The sequence below is a fragment of the Lithobates pipiens genome, unplaced genomic scaffold (assembly GCF_037356315.1).
Source record: "Lithobates pipiens isolate NorthernLeopardFrog02 unplaced genomic scaffold, aLitPip1_a1.2 Scaffold_19, whole genome shotgun sequence".
NCBI lineage: Eukaryota > Metazoa > Chordata > Amphibia > Anura > Ranidae > Lithobates > Lithobates pipiens.
Window position 1 is genome coordinate 71,305,473 of NW_027507764.1, and position 6,551 is coordinate 71,312,023.

A 6,551-nucleotide genomic window follows, 5' to 3' on the forward strand; every position below is an offset into this window, starting at 1 on the left:
TCTGGATGGGCAGTGAAAGGGGGGACGTTTGCTGCTCCGGAATTAGGGGGAAACCACAGGGGGTTTGAAGGGCATATGGAAGGCTGGCATGGGCCTTATCCCTCGAGGTGGACAGCACTGAGCTGCTGCTCCACACCAGAACACCTTCTTTTCATGGGCACACGTTCCTCTTCCTCCGATTCTGTAGCAGACCCACTGCTTGTAACGGATGACCCCGCTGTGTTTACATTTTGATCGATCCGTCATCGGACCCTTTACCGCGATCTGTGTTACGCCGGGCCCCGTGAACCCAGCAAGCACAGAAAGTTCAGGGGGCGCACGGGAGTGCAATTCTGGGAGGACTTCATAGTATGCCCTCCCAGAGTTATAGAGCCAAATTATAGCCTTCATTCGACTAAAGGGCGGTCAGTAACTGGTTAAAGAAAAATTCTAGACATGGCTAGATCACACATAATTATATAGATCCAGCCTAAACCACTATGTATATACTGTACCATACCTGGCCCATGCCCCTGATGATCGCCTTTGCTTCCAGGACCCATGCTGAGTGGCAGACCTAATGCACTGTGAACACAGAAGGTTACTCAACATGGATGACATTCAGAGAATCCTCTGAATGGTGCCCGTGCCAAGTGGCCAAGCTGTGTACAGTAAGAAGGAGTTATACCCTGGATACAGGTTATAGAAGGTGAATTTACAATGGGTATAGAAAAGAATCACCCACCTTTAAAATAATCACATTATCTTTCTTTGGTAAAATAATAATTTGGTGTGGAGGCCAAATAATTAAATTTTAGCCTCATCTGATAACCTTAAAAAATGCATCTTGAAGATTCTGAGACCGCATGGAAAAGGGTGTTCTGGTCAGATGAGACTAAAATTGAATTATTTGTCCTCCACACCAAACGATAAATCTAATACAGCTCACCATCCAAATAATGCCATCCCTACATGGAGGTGATAATATCCTGTTATGGGGATGTTTCTCTGGAGCAGGTACTGGAGAACTTGTCTGGATAGAAGAAAAAATGGATGGGGCAAAATCCCTTCAAAATTCCTGAGGAAAATCTGCTGCTCTATGCCAGAAGGTTGTCAATGGGACGAAGGTTTAACTTCCAACATGACACTGACCCAAAGTACACAGCAAAATGAGAAAATGTGAATGTCCTTGCATGGCCTAGTCAGAGCCCAGACTTAAACCCCATTGAAAATCTGAGAAATTACTTGAAGACTGCAGTCCACAAATGGTCACCTTCAAATCTAACTGAACTTGAGCAGTTCAGTAAAGAAGAGTGGGCAAATATTGTAAAGTCTAGATGTGAAGTTAGTAGAGACATATCCCAACAGACTAAAGGCTGTAAATAATACAAAAGGCAATCCAACAAAATACTGACACAAGGGGGTGATCCTTTTTCCAACTCAATGATTCTATTTTTGACAATTTTTTCCAGAAATGTTGGTGTAATATCTTTCACTTGGTTGCACTGAGTAAATAAAGCTAGATAAAACAAAAATAAAAAACTGTGTCTGTCTTCATTTCAAGCTGCAAAGCAACAAAATGTGATCATTTTGAAAAGGTGGGGGGCATGATTCTTTTCTATACTCACTATATTCTTTAAATCCCCCCCATAGAAGATTTAATGCTACAGGGCGGCCTTCCTGCACAGAATCACATATATACACAATTCAGCACATCTGCCTAGTGGGTGTGCATGCGCTGCTGCTGCTGCGATTACTCACAGCAGAAGCCGATCTGTGGGTGCCGAGTACTGGCTGTCCACCGGCACCCGCTGATAATAGGGCAGAGACACAAAACCAATATCTGCCTATGTAAAAAAGGCAGAGCTTTGTTCTAATATGGAGAGATGATGGATTTTGTGATAAAATCCATCACTTCCCTTAGTAAAAGCACCTCACATAGTACACAAACACTGGTTAGGCACACAGTTAACCCTTTGATCGCCCTAGATGCTTAACCCCTTCCCAGCCAGTGTCATTAGTACAGTGTATAATTTTAGCACTGATCACTGCATTGGTGTCACTGGTTTCTACAAACTGTCAGAAGTGTCAGTTAGCATCCGATTGTCCACCGCAATATCGCAGTCCCCTTATAAGTTGCTGATCACCATCATTACTAATATATATAAAAAAAAAATTCCAGTATATATCCTATAGTTTGTAGACTCTTTTGCACAAACCAACCAATATACGCTTATTGGGATTTTTATTTTTTTCAATTTATTTGATGTTTTATAGCAGAAAGCAAAATATATATTTTCTGAATTATCGTTTTTTTTGCTTACAGTGCAGAAAATAAAAACCACACAGGTGAATAACAAAAGAAAGCTCCATTTGTGGGATAAAGACGATATCAATTTTATTTGGGTACAGTGTCGCACAACCGCGCAAATCGCAAAAATTACCTTAATGAAGGGGGGGGGGGGGTAAATCTTCCAGAGGTAAAGTGGTTAAAGGCCGTATGGGTAACAAATATTTTTAATTGCGATTGGCGAGCGTGGAACCATACAGACCATTCGTTTATAGGTTCTTTATAGGTTATGTTCACTTTTAGGAGAATGTTACACCTATATTTAGGGTGTAACATGATCCTAGTGACCCACCTCCCGACACTAGTGTTGCCTACTTTGTGACAGCAGGTGGGGGATCCTCTCCCCACACATGCTGTTACACTTTAGAAATAGGATTTTTGTACTCACCGTAAAATCCTTTTCTCTTTAATTCACCGACCAACACAGCTCCTCTCTGTAACTAAATGGGTTTGTTAGCCTGCCACTAGGAGAAACTAGGCAAAATTGTAACACAATACACAGAATTGTCAGTACTGCCCGAGGGGGGGCAAACCCTGTGCTAACAACCCTCCCTGCTGCCCCAGCAGCTTCAGTACGTCAACAAGCAGTACAACGTAGAGAAAAGGAGGGGTGGGTGCTGTGTCGGTCGGTGAATTGCAGAGAAAAGGATTTTACGGCGAGTACAAAAATCCTATTTTCTCTTATATTCACCTACCGACACAGCTCCTCTCTAACTAAATGGGACGTCCCCAAGCAGTTCCAAACGAGGGGTGGGAAAAACAGCATAAAAACTTCATCCACCATGGCAAGTGGGAACTAGTGAAACTAAAACCACAAAAAAACAGCAGTGTGTGAAAAAAACACCACCATATATAACCGGGTATCCTCAACCGGAGTGATCCAAGACCGCAACATTGTGGAAGTAATGCACCCGTGCACTAACAGTACTGTGTTTTTATCGAAAAACCAGGAAAAAAATCTCAATTGCATATGTAGAATTGCAACTACACGGCCGCCTGCAAAACTTTCTGGGAAAGAGTCAACAGGGGAATCTCCCTGATGTTTTCAAACGGCGGCTTTTGAAGCGCCAACAACACCTGGTTCAAATCCCATGGGGGTAACGGCGGACGCACTGGAGGGACTACATGTTGTACCCCCTGAACAAAGGTACTCACTAATGAGTGAGATGCCAGGGGTTGCTGAAAAAAAAGACAGCCAAGGCTGAAATTTGCCCCTTAATGGTGCTTAACGCCAACTTCTGGTCTACTCCTTGCTGAAGAAAAAGCAGGATCCCGGATATAGAAAAGGATGCCATCCTTTCCCCTCACACATGGAAATGTAGGCCTTCCAGGTATGATGGTATATCTTCCGTGAAGAAGATATTCGCGCCCTCAACATAGTTGGAATCACAGAGTCCGACAGTCCCCGGTTCCTCAGCACCTGGCTCTCAATAGCCATGCCGTTAAAGCCAGCGATGGTAAAGCAGGGTGAAACATTGGACCTTGTGATAGGAGGTCCTCTCGCAACGGCAGTCACCAGGGAGTGTCTGCCACCAGACGCACCAGGTCTGCGTACCAGGGCCAATCTGGGGCAACCAGGATTACTGGAATCCCCTTGGCTTCCACTCTGCGAAGCAGACGTGGCAACAGTTTTAGAGGAGGAAAGGTGTAGATCAGTTGGTACTGATCCCACGGAGACACCAGCGTGTCTGACGCGTCTGCCCACGGATCTCTTGTCCTGGACACGAATCTTGACACCTTCCGATTGAGATGGGAGGCCAATAGATCCACATCTGGCGTGCCCCACTTCAGGCACAGCAGCCTGAATATCTCCGGATGCAATGGCCATTCTCCTGGGTCCAGCATCTGTCGACTCAGATAGTCCGCCTGCCAATTTGCCACCGCCAAGATGTAAATGGCCGACAGGGCCGGTACGTGTCGCTCTGCCCACTGAAGTATGTGAGCGACCTCCCAAGCAGCGGCTGAGCTCCTTGTTCCCCCTTGGTGATTTATATACGCCACAGCCACGGCGTTGTCCGACTGTACCCTGATCGGACGCCCTTGAAGACTCAACGACCATGTGTGGAGGCACAGCCTGATCGCTCTCAATTCAAGCAGACTGATCGGCAACTTGGATTCTTCCGTCGACCAGAGGCCCTGAGCCGACTGAATCCCCATCACTCCACCCCAGCCGGATAGGCTGGCGTCCGTTGTGATCACCGTCCATTGGAGAGGTAGGAACGACTTTCCCGACCGAATCACCAGGGATCTCAGCCACCATAGCAGGGAGTCTCTGACGGACTGGCTCACCTGGATCGAGCGATCCAGGGACAACGGAGATTTCCCATTTCGACAAAATCTCTTTTTGCAAAACCCTGGTGTGGAACTGGGCATACGGCATGGCCTCGAAGGCGGCCACCATGAGTCCCAAGACTCGCATGCAAAAGCGAAGTGAGGACCGCTCGTGATTCCATAGTAGTTTTATCGTGACTCTGAGGGTCTGCACCTTGTCTGAAGGGAGAGAGACACTCGCTTCCTTGGAGTCCAGCAACAAGCCTAGGTACTCCAGACGCTGGGTTGGTATAACCACTGACTTCTTTAGGTTCAACAGCCACCCAAATTCTTGCAAGGTCTGCATGGAGATTGCAACATCCTCCTCCAACTCTGAGGCGGAAGATGCTCTCAGGAGGAGATCGTCTTGATATTCCACGATCGCGATCCCGCATTGTCGCAGCAACGCCAAAACTGGAGCCAATACCTTGGTAAAGACTGATGCCAAGCCAAATGGTAGAGCGACAAACTGATAGTGGGCTTCCCCAACTGCAAAGCGCAGAAACTTCTGATGCCGCAGACATATGGGTATGTGCAGGTACGCATCCTGGATGTCCAAGGACGCCAGGGAGTCCCCTTGGAGTGCAGCGACTACTGAGCGAACTGATTCCATCCTGAACCTCTGCAATTTTACAAAGTGATTGAGGGCTTTTAAGTCCAAGATTGGACGTACCCCTTCCTTTTTGGGAACCACAAACAGATTTGAGTAGAATCCCTGGAAGCATTCCGATTCCGGAACTGGTACAACCACCCCTCGACTCAGCAAGTCCCTTACCGCCCCCCCGGGGACACGGGTATGCTGGAGGGGAAGAATCTGTTTGGCGGGCAAGAGAGAAACTATCTTGTAGCCTGTGGAAATCAGATCGCAGACCCATCGGTCAGATAAGCGGGAAGACCACCGGGCTGCAAACTCCCGAAGGCGACCCCCCACCCAAGACATGGGTGGGGGCAAATCTTCATGCGGTAACACTTTTTGTCGCAGGCTTGCGATGCCAGGGACGCTTTTGTCCGTCCGTGGCTGTCCTGTCAGGCTGGGGACGCTTCGTCTAAGCCCCGGTCGGACGAAAAAGCCGTTTGTGAGCGGAAAAAGAGGGCTCTTGCCTACGGTGTGGCTCCTTAAACTTCCTGGCTTGCGGGAGTAGGGTACTCTTACCACCGGTGGCATTTTTTATAATGTCATCCAATGAGGCTCCAAAGAGCTGGTTGCCAAGGAAGGGAAGATCTGTCAGGGCTTTCTTAGATGCCTGGTCAGCAGACCAGCATTTTAGCCAAATCAGGCACCTCAGCACCACAGCTGACACGGAAGCCCTGGATAACAGGGGAAGAGTATCCAGGGCCACGTCACAGACGTACTTAAGGCCTTGCACTAGTTGGTCTGCTAGTTACACGCAGACAGGGGAGGCCTGTTGCTCTCCCAATTCGCAGTGCAAACGTTTTGCCCACTCAGTTAGTGTCTGCGGCACCAGTGCGGATGCCAGTACAGGTCGCACGGCTGACCCCACAACCGTAAACAAGGAACGAGCCACCGCCTCGGCCTTCCTGTCTGTGGGATCCTTGAATGCAGGAGTCCCCTCAACCAGGATCGTGGTTACTTTATTTAACCTGGATACTGGGGGGGTCCACGACCGGAGGAGCCGACCACTTTTTGAGAAGGCTTTCCTCAAAGGGGTAACGCATGGCCATGTTTTTGGGGACCGAAAAGGTCCTTTGCGGCCGACCCCATTCCCTGTAGATGAACGTGTCAAAATAAGTCAAATCCGGGAACATCTTAGGTGAACTTGCTGGCTTGCGGGACCCAAAGGGGACAGATACATCAGCAGAAGGATCCGCTGGCTCCTGGATCTTCAGGGTATCACGCACAGCTGTGATCAGTGCTCCAACCAGCCCTTTGTCACGCCCGGACCCGGGCAGG